Source organism: Schistocerca cancellata, chromosome 1 (genome assembly GCF_023864275.1).
Source record: "Schistocerca cancellata isolate TAMUIC-IGC-003103 chromosome 1, iqSchCanc2.1, whole genome shotgun sequence".
Lineage (NCBI taxonomy): Eukaryota > Metazoa > Arthropoda > Insecta > Orthoptera > Acrididae > Schistocerca > Schistocerca cancellata.
In genome coordinates this window covers 1184730877-1184758637 of record NC_064626.1, presented here as the reverse complement: position 1 = coordinate 1184758637, position 27761 = coordinate 1184730877, and positions in this window count along the sequence as shown.

Here is a 27761-nt window from a genome sequence, read left to right as displayed (position 1 = left end):
TATTTGCTACTATACATTCCCTTAATTGTTCCACACCTCACGCAGTCTGCGTGAGCTTTAACGCGTGCATTTCGGCCTCCTCTAGCAACACGGTGTTGGCTCTTCTGCCAACACTACAGATGAGTTGACTATTTTCATTCAGTTGGTATCACAGAATGGTTCAGCTCAAAAGAATAAATGAATAATTCAACATTTTAAGTAAAACAACCATGTGAGTCGATTGTTTTGATTCGGTTCCTCCAATAGACTGGTTTCACTCAAAAGAATTAATGAGTGATTCGGCCCGATGCGTAAAACTACAAACGTTTAAGCTGATTGTTTTCATCCGGTTGTCGCCATAGAATGGTTTCAATCAAAATAGCGAATGTACAGTTGACACGTGAAACTATATCCAGTGGAAATCGTTTTCCGACGACCGAGGGAATCGACTTCTCGGTTCTGTTGTTCCCGTCGCCATGTACGTACACTCGCCGCCTGCCCGCTTGTAATGCTATTGTAAATACAATACTGCCATTAATCTGTATATTTTAATTTTTTGTTCCATATTAATTTTGAAATTATTAAGCAGATACTATAACGAGAGTAAGCTTTTGTTAAGTGTAGTTTATCTGTTTAAAATAACCTCTTTGACATAGGTGCAATAAATGTATTAAACATATTTTGTAAATAATTATGTAATATTTCAAAAACAACTGCAATTAATTATGTCAATTTTGTATGTATGTGCTGTCATGCAATTATAGATGGTTCATACTTAGGGTTTTTGTAAGCAGAATTGTAAATTGAAAAAGGTGTAGGGATCATAGGTAGAACGCAACTCAGTTCTGTAGTGGAACGGAAAAGGTGGTGTGGCACGCGATTGAGCATTGGCGCGCGAGTTGCATATAGTCGGTAGCTGCCCTGCTGGTAGTGAACACGCATTACGTTGGTCGAGTATTAGAGGCCCCGAATTTACCTGCAAGACTGGGTTTTTGGCCTCGGACGTGTTCTACATGATTGGCGCAGTACGGCAATAAATTAATAGCTCAGAAATTTGTAATTTTATCGTCGGCACCAAGAAGAAGACAAAAAATGGTTCAAATGGCTCTGAGCACTATGGGACTCAACATCTTAGGTCATAAGTCCCCTAGAACTTAGAACTACTTAAACCTAACTAACCTAAGGACATCACACACACCCATGCCCTAGGCAGGATTCGAACCTGCGACCGTAGTAGTCCCGCGGTTCCGGACTGCAGCGCCAGAACCGCTAGACCACTGCGGCCGGCTAAGAAGAATACAGAGCTATGTACATCAAGGGCCGTATCTGCGCTATGTTACTACTCAGCACCGCCTCACGCCACCTTCGACATCAGTAGCAGGCAAAGTACTTTATTGAGAAGTGTATCACAGTGTGAACCATCCATCTTCAATCAGTGGAATATAAGTGTTAAATGTACCTTTGTGTTTAACCGTGATTTTCCTATGTCATGTACCTCAGTAGGGTCCTTACCTAAACGAATTTATTCCGAGTATCCTGATGTTTATTGAAGCTTAAATAATAGTAAATTACTGGCAAGAGTACTGTTTTGGTAGTAAATTCTGAAAATCATTATAAAATACTAAAGTTTGCACGTATCAGTTTAAGGGCCAACGCTTAGCGTGACCATGAGAATAAGTTTTCAATAGCATTTCTGAAAGTAAAGTAACATAATTGTTTAATTGCGACAATCTTAACAGTAATTGTTTGTGTTGCTTCTCCATGTCAAAGAAAGCCAGACAAATATTGGTGTTAGTAAAACGTTAACAAATAACAGTCCTAAAGAAATGAAATTTAGTCGTGTTAAGTAACAGTTTTGGTCATATGAATGATAGCTATAGGTTTAATATTTTTTTGTATCCTTGTTGAAACGTATGTGTGTCTTCTTTAAATAATTACTGAAGTATAGTGATAAATTCCATAAGTAACAAAAAACGGTTCAAATGGCTCTGAGCACTATGGGACTCAACATCTTAGGTCATAAGTCCCCTAGAACGTAGAACTACTTAAACCTAACTAACCTAAGGACATCACACACACCCATGCCCGAGACAGGATTCGAACCTGCGACCGTAGCAGTCCCGCGGTTCCGGACTGCAGCGCCAGAACCGCTAGACCACCGCGGCCGGCCCATAAGTAACGCAAAGTGGGATTAATAGTACTTAGTGCCAAGTGACCGTAGTAAGTGTAAGTAGTTATTCATTCAGTGTCGAAAACTGACTTCATCTGTTTGTGTAGACACTGTGCCCGATTTGGGCTGGCGGCCGTTTTATTAATCGAAACAGTTTATTGTTATAATAGGCTTTGTCTGATAAAAGGATTCGAAAAGTAATTATCCTCACTGATTATCCCCCAAACTGTACGATTCGGAGCAAAATAGTTCGATACTTTACCATTGGGTTGAACACGGTTAAAATCTGAGAGTCGATGGTTTGGAGTGTTAGCGCTGCGTGATTTTGTGGTGGTGTTCCTGCCGTTACTTACTGCACAGTTCTGACATTCCGAATCGCATATCTTCCGTCTTTAGAGTGATAGAACTTAAACGTTCTGATTCCGTATTGACGAGAACGCGGAAGTACCGTTGCACGCTGCCGCTCGGCTGCACCGCGGCAGGCGATATCGGCCATCTGACGGGGAGGACCCCACGTCGCGCGTCGGGCCACGCAATCACGTCCGCCGCTGATAGCGGCCGCGGCCCTCAGGAGGCCAATTAGGCGACGTCGGCGTCGGCGTCGGCGCCGGCGCTGCCGGTGGCGCTGGTGCCGTCAGCAGAGGTGGGCGGGCGGCGGGTGGCGCCCTCTTGGACACGCCGCCCGCGATCCGCTGGGCTCGCAAATTAGCCAGCCGCGCGTACCTGCCGCCCCTGCCCCCATCCCGGCGCGTGTCCCATCAGCGACGCGCACACAGCCAGCCGAGCTACCTGCTGCCCGTCTGTCTCATCTCCGTACATACCTGTGTCTACGCTGCGTGTTAATGGAGTTACGTCACCACCAGACGCCGGTCCATGATTTAGTCCGGAAGGGGACGGGGTGTGGGGGTGGGGGGGGGAGTGAACACCATTTCCCCTCCACCCTACCAAAATACAACTTGCCGACAGCCTCAGTTTTGACACTGATATTACACTTCAAGTAACACAAAGTCGGCAGGGACACAGTGGTGAACATCCTTGCACGATTTTGTACGTCTTCCGTCGTTCCTTTAGGATACAGGCTACTTTTCTGCCTCAATATTATGTAAAAATCAATACCTATTTCTTTCAGACACTGTTTATAATCTATATCTTTCACACATTTTTTGTTGATATCAGGTAATGCAGCACACTTTCTAAACAAGTTAGAAGTATTTTAAATATTTTTTAACCAGTTTGGGTTTATTAAAAAAATTATAAATAAACTGATGCAGTATTTTTTCCCAAAATGCTTCCTCAAATTGAGGTACCATTTATACCCATATTATACATTTGAAGGAGACTTTATTTTTACCATATATGCATGACATTATGGCTAAGGTAATAGATCTATTTAATTCTACCTATTGTGTATATTACAGGGATGAAAAAAATAACATCTTACATTTTAATTGTTATAATTTATTTCCTAACAAAAATGTAATTTTTTCTATAATTTAGTTGATTCTGCAATAAAGCTTAGGTCTACTACATGAGTATGGACTATTGCAAGTTACAGAAAAAAAAATTAGAGCAACACTTTTTAAAGTTTAGGAAATATTTGCACCTGAATTCTGAAAAATAAATCGTGCGGGAAATTGCGAATGAAGATGTGAGTCCAATTAAAGTGTGCCTCAGAACATTCCTGAAGCATAGTCTTCATCCTGCAGCATTTCTTCATCTTCAAGCTTCCTCTTGGCATTCCTTTCACACTTCTTGGTTCTTTGGTAACTTGAAGAGCGATTCATTCAGCTCCATGCACCCATTGTCTGTCACACATAAGCAATTGATTTTCCATATTAGAGCCACATTTTATGCCTACATTTCTCAGGACTTCCAACCATCCTACCGCACCATCATTGAAACATATCACTGCACCTAGTAAACCAACTTTTAATGTATTTGGTCCTACAAAAATATTCTTGCGTAATCTTTTCCATATACAATGGTTGAAATTTTCATTTGTGTTCTGAGTGCCGCCATGAAGACATTTACTGAGCTAAATAGGGTCACTCAGGGCTCTAAAGATTGGTTTTGTTTCTTTCATAACAGGCTCAGGAAGGTATATTTGAACACTTTCTTTTGCTTTTTGGTATCTGTTCCTTTAGAGCAAAAAAAAAAGAGTCCGTGAACAGGGTGGTCATCAATGCTGTAACATCATTCAGAGATGCAGTTCGTCTAATGGCCAGTCCATAATAACTCTGTACAAGGTCTATTTCAATATCTGTCAATCATCCTCTGCCAGACACAGATTTTCCATCAGACAGCAACTTTCCTTCCATTTCTCTTCTTAGCTTCCTCAATGTAGCACCCATCCGCTTTTGCACATGTCCACAACACTATAGTTTTGTTACCAAGATATCAGCATAAACATTGAACTCATTAATTTTATTGAAAGCTTTAGAGTCCCCATCGCCTAGGTACTTCGTATATCTAGCGTCATAAACGGGCACCGACCTCTGAAATATATTTAGAGCCCCATCACACTCCATACCTCCACTGTAGCCATCATAATTGTTAGAACACTGATGTTCAGTACGTCCTTCAGTGTTACCATGGCAGATGTGGCAGTACTTAGATAAGCTCTCAACATCAACAACTTGTCCATTCTCCAGAGAAGTAGCACTTACAATACCATTCAAGGAACAATGTCCTCGACGTTGCAGTGTTCCATCAAGTGCAACAACAATGTCCTGGTTCCACTAACATTTACAGTTCCTTCTACTGCACGTTTCATAGATGCTTTAGACACAATCATCAAGACACCTAAAAGTATTTTTATCTACTAGCTGAACCTACTGGGAGGAGGAGGAAGGTCCATCAAACCACAAAACGTTTGAGCAGCCTTTTTTTTTTCTTTTCCTATTGCACGCATTGCATACACTAACTTCAAATTCACATCATATGAATTACGTACAATGTTCGAAGTCATTTTCGAGGTATATTTATTACAGGATCTACACAGAACAACTAATTTTGACGCTAAACTCTTCCTGCTACTATGTTTTTCCGTTATTTCCAGACAGCCTACACCGTCACATTATTTACTTTCTCCACTTCCGTTATCAAATAAGATAAGATGCCTACATAAAGAACAACAAATTCACTACAAACAGCGTCCTTGTTAACACAAACATTTGAATCACCAAGAGGCGTTCCGTATGGGAGTTTCTTCCCTGAAGAACTGATCGATGGGTTACTTTCAACACTGTAGCTTGCTTTGTTTCTGAACTGGTTACCACGGAATTTCCTTTTATTGAATTTCTTGATGCGTGGCATAGTTGGTATTTATTGCACACTGAAGGATATGTACTTCCACAAATATATGTAGCACCTGGGCAACAAACATTCAGTAACACGTGAAGAAACTGCTTCAGCCAAACAAAAGTAAATACTAGCAAAGGCAATAATTTACAGACATAGAAAACTGCACTGTTACGAACATATAGACTGTATCATGCGTCTAATCGCTGGAAACAGAAAATTCACAGTTCTTTTCTAAATAATACAGGTTTCTGCAACAGAAACCAGAAATAATGGGGTCGTGGCGCCATACATAGCCATAACTTTAAAATTTGATATATATATATATATATATATATATATATATATATATATATATATATATATATATATATATATATATAGGTAATTTTTCATCATTTGAAACCCTACAATGTGTAATCAAAGTAATTAGTAAAGACTATAGAATGTAATAAAGTCCTAAAAATGTCGATTTTTCCACCAGTTATAAGTAACCTCTATCCTTAATTGCTTCTGTTCAGAATGTTCGGAAGCTCTCGTTACAAACTTTTAGAGCTTGTAGAGTGGAGTGAATCCATAATTGGGAGTTTGTACATAACATTCTGAATAGAATCGCATATGCGGATACGCACTGTTTGCATTCCACGAAGGTTTCAGTTCAGATGTGCAACTTATCCACTTCTGCTTGAGGGATTCAATTAATTGTGATGAAGTACATTTATTAGCCAACAGTTCGAAAGAAAGCGTAACGGAACATACATATAACACTAAAGCACGTCTGTTTGTATCAACCCTTAAACATGAAGTATTTACGTTATATCAAACCGAAAAAGAACCCAGCATACTTCAATATACAGAGCAATACTAATGCCTTACAACAGCTGCTCGATGTGGCGGCGAACAGCGTTCTTACAGACATTGTACCTACGAAAAATGTTCTGATGCAGACTATCCATCCCACCTAGAGTTTCCTTAATTTCTAGTACAACGGCCAGAACTCGTGCCATCAGACCTTCCTATGTTTCTACAGGAGTGTCGTAAATTAAACTTTACTTACGTTAAGTGAGATCAGGTGACCGACTGACGTAGTACACGCTACCTTCTCTACCCTATCACGACAAGCAACTCTGAGACTTTTCTCTTTCCCTCAATAGACGTGGACGTGTTACACATCTGAAGTGAAACGGTCGCATAACGAGAAACAGTAAGTTCACGGACTGGGGTTCTGTTCAAAGTACTATCATCTCACCCCCCCCCCCCTCCCCCAACAAGTCATAGAAGTTCGTAACGGGAGTTTCCGAATACCGTGTATCAATACTAGCTGAATACCCGGCTTTGCCTGGGTATGTATTTATTCTAACCTTTTATCAGTCCTTCTCCCTCTAACTGCCCATCTCATCCTTCACTCTGGAATTATTTACAAACTTTCCGTTCAGAAGAAGTAACCTCTTAGAGCGTGAGGGGATACTAACTCCATCTCCTCGTTCACCTGTGGGGCGGCGGGTGGAAAATTTTTAATTTCTATTTAATTGTTGACTTTCTCGACACAGGATCTCTAACTACAATTTTGGAAAACAGACAGTGATTAACAAAAACGTGATGCCTGTAATTAAAGTTCACTGTGCCCACTCTGATGGAGAAATAAAGTTATTGATCATTGAAGTTCATAACTCTGTGGATTTAGGATGTCTGGGATTCATAGAAAATGCAGTTTACTGTAACAATTTCCACTATATTCTGAAAACGATAAAGCGTAAAGTTCCAGACAAATGTTTAACCAAGCAAGGCTACTATCAGCTATTATACTATCAGAGCTGTTGAGAGTCTATCGTGCAGATTCTATCATCCCCAGATAACGAAACTGTAAGTGTTCAAAGTGAATGTTCGCCAAAATCTGAGGCTAATACTCATCAAATGCCACGCTGATAATGATAGAAGGTCTGTCCTGCGGAGACACGTGAAAATACAACATACGCAAGCCGGGCGCGGTGCCCGTGCGGTTCTAGGCGCTGCAGTCAGGAACCGCGGGACTGCTACGGTCGCCGGTTCGAATCCTGCCTCTGGCATGGATGTGTGTGATGTCCTTAGGTTAGTTAGGTTTAAGTAGTTCTAAGTGCTAGGGGACTGATGACCTAAGATGTTAAGTCCCATAGTGCTCAGAGCCATTTGAACCATTTTTTTAACAACAAAATGGCTCTGAGCACTATGGGACTTAACATCTTAGGTCATCAGTCCCCTAGAACTTAGAACTACTTAAACCTAACTAACCTAAGGACATCACACACATCCATGCCCGAGGCAGGATTTTAACCCGAGACCGCAGCAGTCGCGCGGTTCCAGACTGTAGCGCCTTTAACCACTTGGCCACTCCGGTCGGCTTTTTACAACATACGCAAACTGAGAATAAATCACTGAAGTCGTTCCACAATTAACACTTTACCCAAATGCAGACTCATTGTTACGTGCATACCGAGTTACGTAATATGGCATCCAAGGCTGTTTCTTGCAACTGCACACACGCGACGCGGCTTCCGACACAGAGTGAGCGCTGATACGAATCTAGAAGAGAACTTGGGGCCTGACTCCAGCTCGCACGCTCGCTCTCATTTATATAGCGGCGGTGCGGAACGCCGAAGGCGCAGCCGACAAAATTTGCCTTCCTGACCAGCTGTTGGGCTAATAAAGCACGACTTCAAGTTACTAAATAATTAACTGCTTCATTCGCTGAAGGCCAATGATGCTCTCACTTTAATTGTGCAATGAGCACACAGGTAAGCATCTGTATTAAAATTCTAATGTGGCTAGGTTATATATTTTTGGGTAGATAATTATTTTAGTTGCACTGCACGCAATAGATGAGCTCTGAACTTGCCCTTTGGTGAGACGGTACAGCTATAGTTTTACAGCTACATTTTGGAAACTTCTCACATCTTTGTTATTATAGCGTATCTCCATTATACCTAAATCTAAACATCCTAGCCTTATCTAATCACTTAAGGTATCTTGCTTCCTTACCCTTAGGACACAAAAACAGAAAATCATGAATTTTAACCAAAATTTTCCTATGTGAGATCCAGCATGCTGTTTCCATTAAATTGCAATGAAAAACGAATCCTAATATAAATTCTGAAGATTCTAGCTCCTTCCTGTTGCCCCGATGATTTTTTTTACGTAAAACGTCCAAATTTCGAAAACTGTTAAAGTTACTAAACTGACACTTGCACATTATTATTTTAGCATCGTTCTGACATGCTATTAACTTTTCAGATTATATCCTTTGCTTTTAAGGTATTGCGCAACATTCGTGACGTCAAGAGCTAGTTACAGCGGACTTGGCTGGCACGCAATGGAAAGCATATGAATTCTATATGGCGTGAGTAGGTTGCTTCTCTACACACCCTCTCTCTGTCCATCTCAGCGTACTTCATCTCTCCGCTCGTCTCATCCTCTTTAATTTCCCTTTCGACTTCCTCCTCTCCCCTCCCACTTTCCATCTGCTCCTCTTCCCTTTCTTCGTCCTCTACCTCCACCCCATCTCTCTTCATCTCCTTCTTTCCCCTGTCTATCCATTTCCTCATTCCGTTCTCTGTCCATCTACTCCTGTCCGCTCTCTCCGTCCATTCCCCTCTCCCCCTTTCCATTATCTGTTACCGTTTCCTCCTTCCCCCTCTCTGTCTATCTCCTCCTTTCCTTTCCCTTCTCACGTTTTAATGATCACCACAATGGGATGCTGATGGTATCTACCCCATCGTTATCCAGAGAGTAACTAATATGTATATAAAATTCGGTGTAAATCGTTCCAGATTTAGGATGAGCTTCTTACACGTGGCTTTACCCCGGTCCTCACATGTCAAACACAGACTGACAATTACTGAACTATATGAAGCAAAATCGCCGTAACTTTGTCACCGTTAGAACGCTCAAACTGCACGTTTCACCGCTCAGTATTAGAATGCGCACGCGCACGCGCCTTGTTAATGAAGCCCACTTTCATTTGGTTGGGTTCGTCGATAAACAAAATTGGCGCATTTGACGGTGTTAGGATGCGCATTTCGCTATGGAGAAGTTTCTTCACCCTGAATGGGTGACTGTACGTTGCACAATGTCCAGTCACGGAATAATCGGTGCGATATTCCTTGCCGGCCGGTGTGGCCGAGCGGTTCTAGGCGCTTCAGTCCGGAACAGCGCGACCGCTACGGTCACAGGTTCTAATCCTGCCTCGGGCATGGTTGTGTGTGATGTCCTTAGGTTAGTTACGTTTAAGTAGTTCGAAGTTCTAGGGGACTGATGACCTCAGATGTTAAGTCCCATAGTGCTCAGAGCCATTTATCGATATTCCTTGATGCACAGTGACTGCCGAACAAAGGCACGTGATGGTTTTGGATGACGATTTCGTCTGCTTTATCCAGCTTGACCCTCATTTCGACAAGGTGTGGTTCATGCATGTCGGAAATGGACCCCATGGTAGCAGGAGATTGGTGTACTGGCAGAGTGCTTTGGGGGCCGCATTCTGGTTCTGGGGAACCCAAAAGCAACTTGTCTGAACCTCGATTGGCCGCCATATTCTCCGGATCTAAACACACGCGACTCCTTTTTGTGGAACTGTATATAAGACAAGCTGTACAATAACAAACCCAAAACCACTGCTGAGCTGAAAACAGCCATTCAGAAGGTCATCGACAGCATCGACGTTGCGACACTTCAGCAGGTTATGCAAAATTTCGCTATTCGTCTGCGTCACGTTATCGCCCTTGATGGCAGGCATGTCGAACATGTAATAACATAAATCCGAATACCTGTAATGACGTTTACATGTTGAATAAAGTGTGCACGTCGTAGTTTGGAACCAATTTACGTTTTTTTCGTATAGTTTAATAATTGTCACCCTGTGTGTTCAAGATATATTTAGCATATTTCACAAGTATTTTTACACTTATTTCCGTGTGCCTCTAGCGAATTTCACCTTGCAGTTTCGTTTTCACGCAGTTTAATTTTTATGAAGTTATATATCCAGAATTTTGCTGATACATTGAGTTGTAAATGTGAATAATGTTTGTAAATTATGACGCGGAAGCAGTCAGAAGTAAAAACGTAAAAAAATAAAACGTCACGCTGCACGTGACACTTGAAGGGCAAAAACGTAATAGGAACGTTTTTTCTTTCCTTTCGTCGATTTCTGGGATTGTCAGCGAGAAATATGTTTTGTAAAGGTTTCAAATTATATGTGCAGTTTGTTCCAAGTCACAAAGTGCTCTTATCCGCAGATCCTGGTTGATTTAAATTATGGCTATTCGCTCATCATGGGCTGCACTGCTTTTTCACCCCCCCACCCCCATCCTTGTAGCTTGTTATCACCACAGAAATTCTTTTCAACAGTTAAGTGATGTGTGTACCAAGTTTGGCTGATATCGGTACCGTTATTTAAGAAGAGATGTGGACTGTACACACATTTCCGCGTACATACATACATTGAAGGAAAAAGTATCGCAACACCAAGAAGGGGTTGTGCGACCTAACAGAAAGTTGGTGGGCGTATGTCTACAACTGTAAGATGATGTCAATTCAAATTTTGTGCTAGTCATATAAGAGTGATGCTTATAGTAGCACTATGAAGACGCAGATAAGGTTTGCTTTAAATACACGATGTAACTATAGAGAAAGTTAGTTACCGTTAAGGTGACAAAGCCGCCATTATCAGGGCGTCACTGAGTTTGAAAGAGTTGTATATTAGGGCTACTAGAAGCTGGATGTTCCTTCTGCGATACTGCACCAAAAGACTTGGCAGGAATGTGCCCACTTTACATTTTCGCTGGCAGCGGTTGTCAGAGAAAGTACTGTCGCAAGCGGAGCAGACTCCGGACGGGCACGTTACACAACCGAGAGTGAAGACCATCGTGTGCAGCGTATGGTTCTGGCGCATCGTGCTGCATCTGCAGCAGAAATTTAAGTATCAAATGGGGCCTATTAACTGTTAGTCATAGGTTACTTCAAGGAGAGCTCCGTGGCATACGCCCTGTAGCGTGCATAGCATGCAAACCACCCCCATTTGCGACTTCAGTATTGTCAAGCGAGAGCTCATCGGAGCGCAGGCTGAAGGTTCTGTTGTGTTTTCTGATGAAAGCTGGTTCTACCTCGGTGTCATTGACAGCTGTGTGTTGGTTAGTAAGGGTGACACCTGCAACCAACCTGTCTGCGTTTCTAGACACAGTGGACCTGCAACTGACATTATGGTCTCAGGTGCGATTTCGTATAACAGCAGGAGCACCCTCGCAACCTGACAGCAAATTTGTACGTCAGTCTGATGATTTGACCTCATGAGCTGTCATTCATCAACTCCGTTCCAGGAGGTGTTTTACGACAGGTTAATGCACCTCTACATACCGCCATTCCAACCTACCATTCTCTACAGGGTGTTGACTTGTTCCCTTTGCCACCTCCATCACGAAATATGTCTCTGAAAGATCATGTGTGGAAAACCATCAGACAACAACTCTAGCGTCATCCACAAACAGCATTATCCGTCCCCGTAATGGTCAAGTGTAACAGACTCTGAACTAAATCCCGCAAACAGACACCCGGTAGGTCTCGCGGTTCTAGGCGCTCAGTCCGGAGCAGCGAGACTGCTACGGTCGCAGGTTCGAATCCTGCTTCGGGCATGGATGTGTGTGATGTCCTTAGGTTAGTTAGGTTTAAGTAGTTCTAAGTTCTAGGGGACTGATGACCACAGATGTTAAGTCCCATAGTGCTCAGAGCCGTTTGAACCATTTTTTTTAACACCCGGTACCTGTATGACAAGTTGCATGCACGTTTGCTTGCTACCAGTCAACTTTCTGTGTGTTTTCCCGGTTATCGGTGTACTAGCATTTAACATTTACAATGCATTATCTCGCATTTACATTACCTTGTGATCTTCCAATGTTAATAACTATAGTATGTTGTCTAGAAAAATGTATTCCCGAAATTTCGTTACTCCACACTGTGGAGTAATGAGAGATCATATTTTGGTGCTGAGATTTTTTCCAGTCAGCCGTTTCTATAATATGTATGGATACTTAAAGATGTAGTCAGTCTTTCCAGCTAAACTAAATGTTGTTTCCTTTGTGACATACGAGTTAAGCTTCCTATTACGAGTGTTGGAACTTAAATAGTGCCAACTACTTATTCACAATCGATACGAAAGAGTTCCCTGTTTGGACCTGTTACTGTCCTTCAAAGTAGTCACCAGCATTGTGTAGAACCCGTTGCCAGTGATGTGGAAGGCGTAGTATACCGTTAGCAGAGCCTGTTCTATTGATGGTAAGAATTGAGCGGTCTAAAATTATGGAGATTCTCGTGTACGACTGTGATGGTGTTATCCTAACGCATTACGTTCCTCCACGGCAGACCGTCAGTGCACAGTATTACTGTTCGTTTTTGGGGCATCACCTGCGACCAGCTTTGCGGAAGAAGCGGCGACCCATTCTGCGCAACCCACCCAACATTTTGCACGACAATGCACGGGCGCATACAGCGCTGCTGTGGCTGCTCTGTTCGGTCGATGGGCCTTGGAAGTACTGTACCATACACCATACTTCCCAGACTTAAGTCATAGTGACTTTGATTTGATTCCAAAGATGAAGGAACCACTTCGTGGAATTCGTTTCAGAACTGTTCCAGCGATTCGACAGGCAGTAGACAGCTCCATTCGCACTATCAACAGAACTGGCTCTGATAACGGTATACTCCGCCTTTCACATCGCTGGCAACGGGTTCTACACAACGCTGGTGACTACTTTGAAGGACATTAACAGATGCAAACATGTAACTCTTGTATCGGTTGTGAATAAATAGATGTCACTATTTACGTTCCAACCCTCGTGATTATGAACGATCTGCTGTGTTTGTTTTACGCTACAGTATAGGGCTGGTTTAAGGCTCTATCGACACAAGCCACCACTTGGGATGCCAGGGCGGGAGGGACGCCAAAGAAGCAGCAACTGTAAGATTTTTGTACGTGACACATCGTAACTTGTAGTGGCCAGTCGGTGTGCCAACTGAAAGGGACGCCAGTTGCGCCAAGATGCGATAATTGTATACACTGTGTATCACAATTACTAATGGCAACTGTTATGCAGGGAAGTGTGAGAGGCAAAAGGCCGGAAAGTGGCGGTGGTGGTGGGGGGGCGGGGGGGGGGGGAGGGGGGGGGAGGGCTTAAATTGTAAGTCGCTTGTGTGAAAAAATATTCTCTAACGGCTCCCGATACAGGGTGCACCAGAACTTACGAAATCCCCGTTCGGTTCAAATGATTTTATCCTAATTGGGATGCAATAATTATTTTATCAACTGTGTCTGGCAACGGGACTCCTAAATTACGGAAGACAGTCGCGTGCAGTAGATGGTCAGCTATGTGATGGCTGGTCACTATCTTTTGTCTGTGAGAGTTTGCAGCCTAGCACACGATTTAGTTTAAATGATTGTAAATAGATGTTAACAGCAAATGATTTTACAGGAAAACTAGTTATTTTAATGTTAACTGCCTTTGAAGTGACGATAATACATGATGTTAACTCAACATGAAGCACTTAAATTCGCAGGAATGCCGAATATTAACGTGCCTATACTCACAAATATGCAATTAATTTAAATAGCAGAGGACATTTCATCAAAATTAACTTTGTAAGCTTTTAATGAGTAACCTGATAAGCATTGAAGATACTTATTTACTGTGGTGGTAAAATACTGAACGTTAACATCATAAAAATATTTCAGACGAAATATGAAAAAGTTTAAATTACTTTGCAATATGTAGTCAGAAATCACTTAATGGATCTCATTTACTATCTATACTTGATTTCAATTAACACAAGCTCAGATTTCGCCACATGCCACTGGTTTAGATTTGCAAAGAACACAAGCCACCACAGTTTTCTGTAGAAAATAAGTCTAAGTTGAACTTTACCTTGTGCTGTTGTCTTCTCAACAGGAACAGCGACAGGCAGCTTCCATTACGAGATTTGGCTGGTTTATAATTTATATATGCAATCTCATGGTAAGTCAGCAAACGTTTTTGTATTCACATAAATAACGCATTTCATCACTGTAAAGATCTTTAGTTTAAAATACTGAAACAACAAGTTCGTTGATTTTTAAAAGAATGAATTTGCACATGAGATAATCGTCTGCTTTATGTATCATCAGTATATTATTACTCAACTTGCAGTTCCCTCTTAGCTTTTACATGGCTTGCTAATATGGTTTCCCTGCTCTAAGTCCAATTCACGTCGTACCACAGACAAAAAGATGACTGTTACGTTTTGTAGCACTGACCCAATATAACAGTTGCATTTCACGTGATGACGAGCTATGTCCAAGACTCTATAACAAACGCTACTGCAGTGTGAAGAGGCAGCTTACCATTTGTGGCTCTCAGTGTTAAAGGATCTTCAGTTGCACTTATAGCCAGCAGCATATGTCTTGCAACTTGCACAGCCTATATTCCACAATACAACTGGCTTTCTACTGCACAATGTCAGAGCGAACCTCTTCTTCCGTGACACACAGTTTAGCTGCATTGCTTCTAAAATATCATTCAGCAGTCACCCACGGCTAATTTTAGAAGTGCTTAATTTTAACCTCTTATTCTGTAACACATACTTTAGCTGGACTGCTTCTAAAACAGCATCATTCAGCTGTCATCCGAGGCTAATTTTAGCAGTGCTCAATTTTCCCCGCGCAAACAGTATACACTTACACTGTGTTCATACTGCTACTGACTACTTAGATAGTCTCTGTTCGAGAGGTACCCCTTCTCAAAACGGGTGGGATACTGCCACTCAGATTAATATGTGGGACTTCACTTGCCAATTATTATTTATTTCGAAAGTAATGACTTTATAATACACAATACATAATTTTACAAGAGTTTTAGCATTCTAAGCTTCTTAACAAAATAAATAGAACGTAATATATTTAACTGGTTCTCTATATAGTTTAGTAAATGTGGAACGTAAGTTGTTTGTCTGTTTTCGCAACCAAATTGCGTCACTGAAACTGCTAGAGGGCATGTGCATCTACATTAGGTATGGCTCATACATCGCCTCTTTCAATGACAGCGGACCACTGCTTCAGCAGTGGCAACTGCTATTGTTCAAATTTATGATGTATAAAGACGAACGATTTACCTGATCAAAATTTAGTAACTCTGTTAATAAAGATATTGTTAAGAATAATAATGATAGCTGTATCGTTACCGACTCCACCGAGAACGCCTCAGAGATTGTTTAGGGGTACCTTCTGAGTAATTTGGCGTAAGGGATGCATGGTCGCCAGCAGCTCGTTGCAGTGTATAAGGTATGATTTTTTTTCAGTCTGTTCCACAATCACGCTAGATTTTGTGAAAATTCCTTCAGAATGGAGAAGAAAACTGTAATATGCAAGAACCAAAACGTACAATGCACAACACAAAGCAATACAATAATCTCCGTCCACAGAAGTGCTGTGATGCGATTGCCATCTGTGTGGGAGTAGTTTATTATGACGCGACTGTGTCGCTCTTCCGTTGCATTCAACGAACCGATACACGAGATACATATCGACCAATTCATCAACAAACCCATCTACAGTTCCATTATGTATCACTTAATACACTATTAACACTGATGCAAAACCGTATACAGAACCGTGCAGTACTGAATACAAAGTTGAGGGAATGAGATAAAGAGGCCATTACTGTTATCAATAGCAGGTACCCTGAGCGCATACCGTCGAAATCAGCGCTATTGTGCATTAATTTCAGGACAATACTCATAAATAGCTAACTGGGACAAGAAGCGAAGCGAAATACAATAACTTGGTAACGGCCCTCCAGACACTGTGTTCCTTTTGCCAAAATATCATTCAACAACCTCTGAAATTTTATACGTAGAGAGCTTGCTCATCCGCTCTAATAAGTGCACCATATAATATATCCTACTTCCAGATATGTTACTACCAGTAACCCTCTCACAACTGCGACCCTTCAGTGTATCGAGCTCCCGTGTATAAAAGCACTTCAGATGTCTGATTACCTTACAAATGAGGTAATGTATTAAATATGTGACGTTAAACATGTAAAACATTCATGGACGAAAATGTAAAACACAAGGCACACGATGGAGCTATGCAGATTAGCCGCTAACTATTGTTCATAAAGGTATCGACAGAAAAACGCAAAACTGAAAACTCTGGCGGGCGATGAACGAATGCGTGACGCTTCAGCGGTTTCGCCGCGCAGCTGACAACGAAAATAACCAGGAGCCATGTCGATACCAGAGCATATGTTCATTGCAAATTTCGTTTCTTGTACTCAGTAGAACAGTATCTATGTCTCGCGGAAATGAGCGTGAACAATATGCGATATCAGCTTTTGAGAAAGGACGTGTAGATGGACTCAGATACGCCTGTTGCAGAAATCGGGGAGTTGCTCGACATTTGAGTAAGAGCGCTGACACTGTTTAACAATGTTGGCAGGAATGGGTGAACAATGGCAGAACACAGCGACGAAAAGGCAGCGGTCGGCTTAGACAGACGACAGAATGTGAGGACCGAGCAGTCGTGAGGAATCATTAGTATCAGCATTCTGACGAACAACTGGTGCTTAAGTTGTGGTGTCACCGCCAGACACCACACTTGCTAGGTGGTAGCTTTTAAATCGGCCGCGGTCCGCTAGTATACGACGGACCCGCGTGTCGCCACTGTTTGTAATTGCAGACCGTGTGCCACCACACGGCAGGTCTAGTGAGACGTACTAGCACTCGCCCCAGTTGCACAGCCGACGTTGCTAGCCATGGTTCACTGAGAATTACGCTCTCATTTGCCGAGACGATAGTTAACATAGCCTTCAGGTACAGTTGCTACGACCTAGCAAGGCGCCGTATTCAATCGCTATAATACTTCTGTATCATCAAGAGCAATGTTCTACAAATGTGGATTAAAGTTAAGTATTCCAGAAGCTACGTACTTTTCTTTATAGCATTCATTACGTATCCTGCTTCAGACCTCACGCCAGACTGCTTGAGTTTAACGCGTGCATTTCGGCCTTCTCTAGCTATACAACATAAGTGACCAAGAGGGTCATTAACAGGCGGGTCACAGAGAGGGGGCTAAGCTCACAGCGCATACTGCGCCAGCTACCATTGATATCTGCACACGAACAAATTCGTTTGTAGCACTGACGGCCACATTCGGCTTGGAAAGTCATTGACTGGAGTGGAATTGTTTTCAGTGATGTGTCCTGCTTCGAAGTGAGCCCCGATGACCAGAGAGGACATGTCTGGAGACGCCCCGGACAGCGGTGCGTTACCAGCCTGACGGTGGCCAATCATAAGGGCTGACCGCCAGAAATGGTGGTCTGGGGTGCCATTTTACTTCATAGCAGGACTCCATTCGTTGTCGTCCACGATTCCCTTACTGCACAGCGGTACTTGAACGATATTCTACGGTCCGTTTTGCTGCGTTTCGTGGAAAGCCACCACGTCATACACTTCAGCAAGGTAATGCCCACGCACACATGGCGAAAGTTTCCACTGCTTTCTTTGTACTTGCCAAACCCTAACTCTGGCAGCAACATCGTCATGTCTCTCCTAAGCTGAATATGCTTAGAACATTATGGGCAGAAGTAGTGGGACAAGGTTCGTGTCACGTCACTCTGCATCGTTGCCAAATTTATTCAAGATGGCGGCGATGACGACATCCAAGATGGCGGCTTTCGGCGGGAAAATAGGCCAATAGTGCTATGTCCACTAACCTAGCCCCCAGAAAAAATGGAAAGAATTTTGAATTTTGGCGAGAAAATAGGTCAATTGGGCTACATCCACTAACCTAACACTCCAGAAAAAATTGGCGCCAAATTCAAATTCCCAAAAGATAATGCCTGCAAAACCTTAATTTTCTTTATTATTAATCATTATTATTCATTATTATTAATCATTATCATTTATTATCATTTATTATAATTTATTATAATGTATTATTATTTATTATTATTGTTATTATTATTTATTATTATTGCCCCACCTTCACTAGAAAATTCGAGCCAAAGTCAAATTCCAGCACGATAATGGCTGCAAAACCGTACTTCTCTTTATTATAAATTATTATTGTTCATTAGCATTCGTCATTTATTATTATTTATTGTTATTATTCGTCTACCACCACTAGAAAATTGCCTCAGATTCAAATTCCAACGCGATAATGTCTCGAAAACTGTACTTCTATTTTTTTTATTATTTATTGTCATTTATTATTATTATTTATTCAAAATTTCCAATTTTCGCGTTGAGAAAGCCATTGATCACATGTACGAAATAGTCCAGATCCTATGAACTTTAATGATCACTTATCTTTTATCACTGCTAACCTATCAAAACTGCGTCAAATACTAAAATGCTCTTACAGTAACCTATGTCACGTCCTCTGATTTTGCTGGGGGAGTTGGGCTGAAGTCTTTATTTCAAGCAGTACGGTCATCAATTGTTCTCCAACACAATCAGTACACATCTTCCAGATTGCAGCAACACCCAGTGCCACGAAGTCCGCGCTCCAACTAAATTACTTCAAATCGTCGCCACCCATTGGCCCCGCCGCCAGCGCGCAGGACATTGCCGATGGCGGTCACTTGTAGTGGCTGCTCGCGCGCTGCGCTGACGGCGCGCTGGGGCCGGGCCGCACTAGCCGCGGGACCGGCGATCGCTCCCACGTCGTGAACATGTTTTCACTGGACACACTGGAACTTGCCGAGGTTGATGTCACAACTGTCTGTTGTCCGTTCACCACGTGTATTCGTCGCCTCCGCACGTTTACAGCCAAAATTGTCTGCCTGGAAGCAGGAACACAAAACGGTCGGCCATTCGGATCAGCTCGCGGTGGGCAAAGAATGCCCTGCCACACTTTTGGCGCCAAAGTTGTTTTCCTGGATACGTTCAAACTTGACTATGAAGACAGTTTGCCACCCACCACGTGTCTTTGTGCGACCAAGAACGCTGTGCTACACTTTTGGCGCCAAAGTTTGCTCAACAGTTGAATCAGCCATGACATACATGTGACGGACATAGTCTTCGGTAAATATGCTAACACCCATGTCGCGCATCTATACTATCAATTACCTAAGTACTTAATTCCATTTCAGTTTTAACCATATTAAATAATTCAATTTACAATTTCATATACGCATGCAAAGGTGTTCAACTACCTACTTTCAACTACTTTTCGAGGACCAGACCGCCTCCTCCACCTAGGAACCCTCGCCGGGTTTGATTTCCGTCAGTAAACACACGTCACTTGCGCTTTCGCTACGAACCAAAAAAAACTGTGCGTAAAGAAATGACACTTGTACTAACCTCATCCACCCGTCCACCACTCCCTCCTAGGATCAAGCGCCAAGTTTGAAATCTGCCAGTAAACAAACCTCACTTGCGTTTTCGCTACCAATGAAAGAAAATTGCTGAAAACGAAGCGTACCACCACCACCACTTCTGAGGGGGTCGGTGGTAAAAGGACTCAGCCTGCACTAGGCTGATGGAAGGAGGAACGAGTATACTTTATTTAGTTGGGAGCAATTTATTTAGGGATGGAGTATATGTAGCACAGAAATCAAACTCTGACATATCCCCTCAGCATACATACCTGCAAACTACCCCTACATAACTCACGTATTAGGCTCTAGTCACACACTTGTTAATTGAAACCGTCAAAAAAGTCACTACACAGCCTACAGACATGTGAAGCACCCCTAAATTGTTCAAAACATTAACACCCTTAGAAACGATCAAATTTTAATTTCTCTAAATAATAATCCATCTAAAATACACGGCTCGCTATTTATCTACTTTTCAAAATCATCCACCTGTCTTTATTTAAACAACCAGAGATAGACAGCACCACAACCATTCGTATTCGCCACTCATCCACGGTCCAGCTGACTTAGTACACAAAACCATCGACACAGGACCTACCCACCCCCCCTTACATCAGATTGTGGTGTCACCGCCAGACACCACACTTGCTAGGTGGTAGCCTTTAAATCGGCCGCGGTCCGTTAGTATACGTCGGACCCGCGTGTCGCCACTATAAGTGATTGCAGACCGAGCGCCGCCACACGGCAGGTCGAGAGAGACTTCGTAGCACTCGCCCCAGTCGTACAACCGACTTTGCTAGCGATGGTTCACTGACAAAATACGCTCTCAGTTGCCGAGACGATAGTTAGCATAGCCTTCGGCTACGTCATTTGCTACGACCTAGCAAGGCGCCATTACCAGTTACTATTGATACTGTAAAACCTGTACCGTCAAGAGCGACGTTCACCATTAATGGATTAAAGTTAAGTATTCTACTAGCTACGTCCGTTTTTTCCACAGTCTAATTTCCTTGTCCTGTTCCAGAACTCACGCCAGCCTGCGTGAGCTAAAACGCGTGCCTTTGGGCTTCCTCTAGTAAACCGGTGTTGGCTCTCCTGCCAACCCACAACACAGATCATTACCTAAGCACAGTTATCCATGATGTTGGCAGACAGCGTGTTCTCCACTAGGTCGCAGTCCCACCACCGCACTACTCTTTCATGCTTTTCTTGACGTAAACCAAGATCCTCTGCTTTAAAATTGCGCAAAAGCCACTCAGAGTGCACTTTGCTGCTCGGGGAAGTAAGGAAGGACTGCACTCTCTTCATTTCGAGCCATTTTATTTAGGAATGGAGTATATTTGTCACACACCCACAAAACACCCGCACTGATCTGCCTGTGGTCATGTGAGACAATCCACAAACACGTAAACAACTCCTAATTTCACCACACAATAGCAAACTCCTCTTAAATAATGCAGTACAGAATATCCCCAGATGAGCTCTGTACTCTTAAACTCTCCAAATAAGACACAGCACAGTGCACAGGCTTACTACTCGCCTGCAACCAACATGGTGACGCAAAACTAATCACTGCGCTGCAGGGGCGCGTAATGATTGGCAGCACTCTACTTATTTTTCAAACAAGTTATTTAACCATACAGTGTATCTATCACACTATTACAAAACACCCACCCAGCTCACAGGTAATCGCGATCTCCAACGCTCCAGCAGTAGATCACCGACTGACTCGTTGCGGAAATTGACAAGATCTGAGGCGAGCGGTGGAGAGGGGTCTCCAGTCCTTCCTATTGGAGGAGCTGTCTTTGAGTAGCCCCCACTGGAGTCATTAAGGGCGGAAATACTAAATTTTCACTGTGGATTGCCTGTAAGTAGAACAAGTTCTGTGAAAGGGCGTGTTAAAGGAATGGGTGAGTGGATGACATGACTCATCTAAGACTTTATCATTAGGACATCTAGGTTTGAGGGGGCCCTGATGCAAAATGCTCATTTTGTACCATATAGGAAAATGAATTCTATCTTTACTACAAGGACAAGGCACACATCAAAATTTCGTTTTCATTTGTCTGTGTTTAAGTGTATAATATTAAATGCCCTATCCTCAGTGAGAGGGGTGTGTATATTGGTAAAAGTATTTGCTTATTTGATTACATGTATGTGTAATTTAGTACGTTTAATTGTTCATCAAATATGACTATCTATGACAAAGGAATTATTATATTCTATTGAGCTGGGTTGTGTGTGGGCTCGTAAATTCTTGTAAGAAATTATTATAACAGGGTGGGTGGCCTATAAGCAGAATAAAATCTGTGAAAGCGTGTGTTGAAGAAATGAGCGAGTGGATGACATGACTCATCTACGACTGTATTGTAGAGAAGAAGTCTACTCACGCCGTAATAAAATTCACATCAGGCCTTCCATTGTGTGCCGGCCTAGTCTGCTGTAACTAGCTCTGACGTCATAAATGTTGCGCAATACTTTAAAAATCAAGTAAATAACCTGAAACATTTCTAGCATGTTAGGACTAATACTAAATCAGTATGTGTTTCATATCAGTTCAATATGATTAACCATTTTCGAAATTTGGATTTTTTTCTGTAAAAGTCATTGGCGCAACAGAAAAGAGCCAGAAACTTAAAAATTTATATTTAAATTCCTATTTCGAAATAATTTAGTACAAACAGTATCTGGATCTCACAAATCAAAATTTTAGTTGAAATTCATGATTTTCTGGTTTTTGTCTTAAAAATTAAGGAAGCAAGATAGATTAAGTAGGCGAATAAAGAAAGCTAGGATGTTTAAATGTAAGTAGAAGGGAGATCCGCTATGATCATAAAGATGTGAGAAGTTTCAACTGAATAACTATAAAACTATAGCGATAGCTTATCTCCAAAGGGCAAGTTCAGAGCTCGTCTACTGCGTGTAGTATAATTAAATTAATTCTCTCGCTCAAAATATTTGACTTAGCCACGTCAGACTTTTAATATGATTCCTTACCTGTGTGCTGATTGCACATTTAAATTGAGACTTTCATCAGCCATCAGCAAAGGAAGCAATGATTTATTCGATAACTTAAAGTGGTGCATTACTAGCCCAGCGGCTAGGTTGGGAGAGCGGATTTGATCAGGCGTTCCCTTAGCCGTCCGCACTGCGGCTTTATAAATAAGAACGCTGCGTGAGAAAGCAAGGCACCAGTTCTCTCCAGACGCTGATTAGCGCACCACCTGTGCTGGGAGTCTTGTCGCATTGGTATCATTGCTATAAACAACCTCGGATGCCATAATAAGTTACTCGGGATACTGTGGCTTTCAGAATATAGTGAATATTTTAGAGAGAATAGTTTTTGATTATGAATCTCATACAATCTCCTAATTCCTCAGAGCTATAAGCTGTAGCTATAAGTGTATTTCTCAGATGAGGTGTTCACTAGGAATTCTAATTACAGAGATGGTAGATTTTATAAAGGAGAAGTTAGATATGACTGATCAATCAGAAGTTTTATTTTGTTTTGATGATTCTGGTGTTGGAGCTAGTTTTTCGTCACCTGAGTGTGATTAAAAACCAGCTAGTGAGCAACCCAAAGATACTGGGGCTTTTGATTTAAATGTTATATTACAAGCAATAGCTAGCAGTAATGCTGAGTTAAAATCTGATATAATTGAGGTAAATAACAGGATTGTGGCCAGCCAAACCAATTTTAATAAACGGTTTGAGGCAATGGACAATAAATTAGAATACAATAAAGCTGAATTAGAAACTTCCTTCAAGACTGGCTGCAATAAGTTGAAAGAGGATCTGGACAGTTTAAATTATAAAATTGATTACAACCATGAGGATATTAAGAAAAAAGTTGCTCAACAGTTATCTGAGATGTATAAAACAGTCAAATACGAAGTTGCTGAGGTTCGCAAAGACTCCCAAAATTAAGATGCAAAGCTGGAGCACAAGTTTACAGAAAAGATCGAGGCAGAATCTGAACTGTGCTCAGATAGGTTTAAAGATGTTAATATAAAAGTAAACATATGTCAAGCAGAAGTAGACGCAATCAAAACTGATACTCCTCATATTGTACAAAGAGTAGATAATGTCGAAATGAGAGTAGAAAATATTAGTACTAACATTGCTAACATTGAGTGTAAAGTAGATTCAGTAACTTCTGGTAATGGTAGTACGCAACAATTTATAGCTACAAACGCCGCTTTTATCGGGTGTCGGCAGTTCTTGCGGCTCGATCCAGATAAAAATATCCACCCGCTAGATTTCTGGAACGATTTTGCAAATGTGATTCCAACAACTTGGTCTGAACGAGAGAAAATCTCATTTATTAGAAGCCATTTAGCAGGTGACACCATGTGTTGGTCAGCTGATGTTATGTTGAAGTGTAAAACATTAGCGGAATTTAAAACAGCTTTCATTAATGAGTATTGGTCTAGAAATAAGCAAAATGAAGTGTTGAGAGAATTTTGGAGTGGAAAACGCTTCAATGCAGGCAAGGAATCTATTAAAGAGTTTGTTAGGTCATGGCTCTCACGTTTGTCACATTTGGCCAAAAAGCTAAAACCTGAAATGATAATACTAGATCTTGAAGCCAAACTGCCATGGTATTGGCAAACTAGAATTATATCTGCCCCTAGAGACAATCTGGATCGTTTCATTGAATATTTGGAACGTGTAGAGCGTGTTGCTGCCAATGAGGAGAAAGCACGTAATAACAGAAATGGTAATAACACTAGCAGTAATTTTAAGAACGAGCAGAATGGCAATGTAAACATCAGAACAGTAGGTGTTCGCCTTCCTAAGAGAGGTAGGAATTGGAGAAATAATTTTCAGAACCAACAATGGCATCCAAATGATAGTAATTTTGTTCTGAACAAAATTATGCAGGTAAACAACAGTGCGGAAAGCAATGCTGTGCCAGTTAACTATAATGGAAATAAAGGAAACAGTAGTAGGCCAAGGCAGGAAAACTAGTTCCAGTCTATGAGGACACTGGCGCTCACCAGATGGTTACTTTTCCTAAGCCAGTAATCACAGTAATTGGTAAGACAGATCAAAATACTCAGACTGATCATGTGGATGAGATGTCGGCAGCATCCAAGGATACAGCAGAAATATTAGATCACTCACAGTATTTGATAGATACCGTTTTAGAGACGCTTTCTAAGTGGGAAGAGAAAGAGAAGGCGCAGCAGTGTAACAGTAGGGAAGAGCTACAAAATACTGAATTGTCAGGCGAAGAAGCAGAAGAAATTCATGCTTATATTTACGATGAGGATGATGTGCTCTTATGTAAAGTGCCTGTGTAGGATGTTGATACTGTACTAATAGATTTAGGACTGGAGGTAAGTGAGAATGTAGAGGATAGCCTGTTGGGGGTCATGAACCCAGTAGCTGTGACCAGTTGTCACTTGAGAAGGAAACGACGATAAAAGTGAAAGTGTTATGCCCGGTCTGGAGGTGCAGAATCACTCAGACTACAGTAATTTGGGTCATGTTCAGCAAACTAAATGTAATGAACTCGTTCGGTGTTTCGATTTGAAATTAATAGACCGACTGGAAAAGGCAGCTGAAAAGGTAATTCAGGAAACCCCTACACACTTTAACCTAAATGTAATGAAGACAGATGTCGATCGCTTTAGTTGGAGACAAATCGAAAAGGAACCACCTGTACAAACTAGAATAAGCCACCCTATTATAATAGTGAATATGTTGGGTATCAATGTACGTTGTCTCTTAGACAGTGGAAGTGAGATGAGTGCGATATCTCAGTCCTTCTTTGGTGCATTACCTGGTAAACACAAGCTTACAGTAATGAGAGTATCATGACTAAGAATAATTGGTGCTACTGGCATTGTGTCAAAAACGGTAAAGCAAGAAGCTTTACTGCCCTTTGATATTAATGGTGATTTAATTGATCATCCATGCTTAATTGTAAACAATCTCAGTATTGACGTTTTAATTGGCATAGACTTCTTGTCGAAATATCAGAGTGTTGTTGACTTTGAAAGAAGTCAGCTAAAATTGGTCTTGCCGATAACCGGAGTAATTACGGTACCTCTTATTGATAAACATGTAGTAAATAATGATGAAACTTGGGAGCTGCCTATACGAGTTCTGAAAAATAGGAGATATTGGGACGAAGGTGTTAATCTTAGTAAAAGTAAGCTAAACAGAGAAGAAGAAGAAGCAATTATTTTGGACAAAATAGAAGCTAAATTGCAGGAAATCGATAAAATTTCAGCTAATCAGAAGGAAGAACTGAGACAGGTTTTAAAAAGGCAACATAAGGTATTTTCAAATCGACCTGGCGTGGTCAAAAGTTATGAATGTCAATTAAAAGTGAAACCTGGCCAAGTGTTTTTCAGGAAACCACATGCCAATGCATATAGGCTAGAGTACCCTAAGAGTAAAAAGCTATTAGGTCTCAGGAACGTGATCGACCTAAAGAAGTTCATAGGTAGTGAATGAATTCTGTAGGGAGGAGGTTGTTCTGTAACCTCTACACAGTGTGGCAGCTGTGCAGTCCCAGCTGTGTGAGATCTTCTTTCCCATTTCAGATTTCACTCTCTCTTCATCTTTTCTATCGACCTAAAATTTCAAAAACGGTTCAAATGGCTCTGAGCACTATGGGACTCAACATCTTAGGTGATAAGTCCCCCAGAACGTAGAACTACTTAAACCTAACTAACCTAAGGACATCACACACACCCATGCCCGAGGCAGGATTCGAACCTGCGACCGTAGCAGCCTCGCGGTTCCGGACTGCAGCGCCAGAACCGCACGGCCACCGCGGCCGGCCCTAAAATTTCGACCTCTTCTTTCCAACACATTAAGTTTACCGTTATGGTTATCAAGCCGATAATAAACTAATGAATTCTACAGGGAAGAGGTTGTTCTGTAACCTCTACACAGTGTGGCAGCTGTGCAGTCCCAGCTGTGTGAGATCTTCTTTCCTTTTCAGGTCTCACTCATTCTTCATCTTTCCTATCCACCAAAGTTTCGACTCCTTGTTTGCGATACAAAAATTTTCCGCCTTGGCTATCAAGCCATGAGTTCTGTGACCATTCTATCCACCGATTAGTGAAAAAAAAAACGTAATGTGACAAACGTAACAGTGACCTAACAACAGAGAAGTATGATGTAATTAAGATAGAAAGGTATTTGAGTAACAAGTGTGAATAGAACCCAGGTAATATTATAAGTACAAAGTTGTTGTTTTATTGGAAATGGTCCACCAACAGTAATTTAAAAAAATATACAAAATCGTGTTCAAGCAGGATCTGAAATGGCAGTGAAACCTATTGTATGCTGTAGAGTTAACTAATTAATAATAAAAGAGAGTGCTTAGTCTTATGAAAAATAGACATATACGTTGTAAAAATGAACTCACCTTGTGTGGAAAGGAATGGCAGTGTAATAGAATTGAACAGTGTTTGTGGTTGAGACGTGAAGAACACGTCCTTGAAATATTTATAAGGTTGGAGCTGGCCGTTAGTTGGTGTTGTGTGTGGCAGAACACACCTACACATATTGAGGTTATGAGTTGGAGGCGTGAATGCGACCATAGGTACCCTTATGTCAGATGAGACAGAGCTGCTCATGGTGTCCTATAGGTTTAAGGAATTTAGCATTACGCTCATCCATAATTACTTAATGACTTTAGTGGTAGATCGAGAGAGACTACCTGTGGTTTCAGCGTCCGATCGAGTGGAAATGGACTGCCACGTGAGCAAACTGACAGCTGCAATACACTATACATATGAAATATATGTGCTATCCTATGCGTTAGATGTTAATAGAGTGAGTGTTAAATAAGTACATACACTAGCAACGTAATTGAGTAACATAATGGCAGACATGAAACATTATTTATAGCTCAGCATAAATACATTTCGATGAAGTAAGTACTTAATTGCAGATGTGGAACTGACACAGCAGCA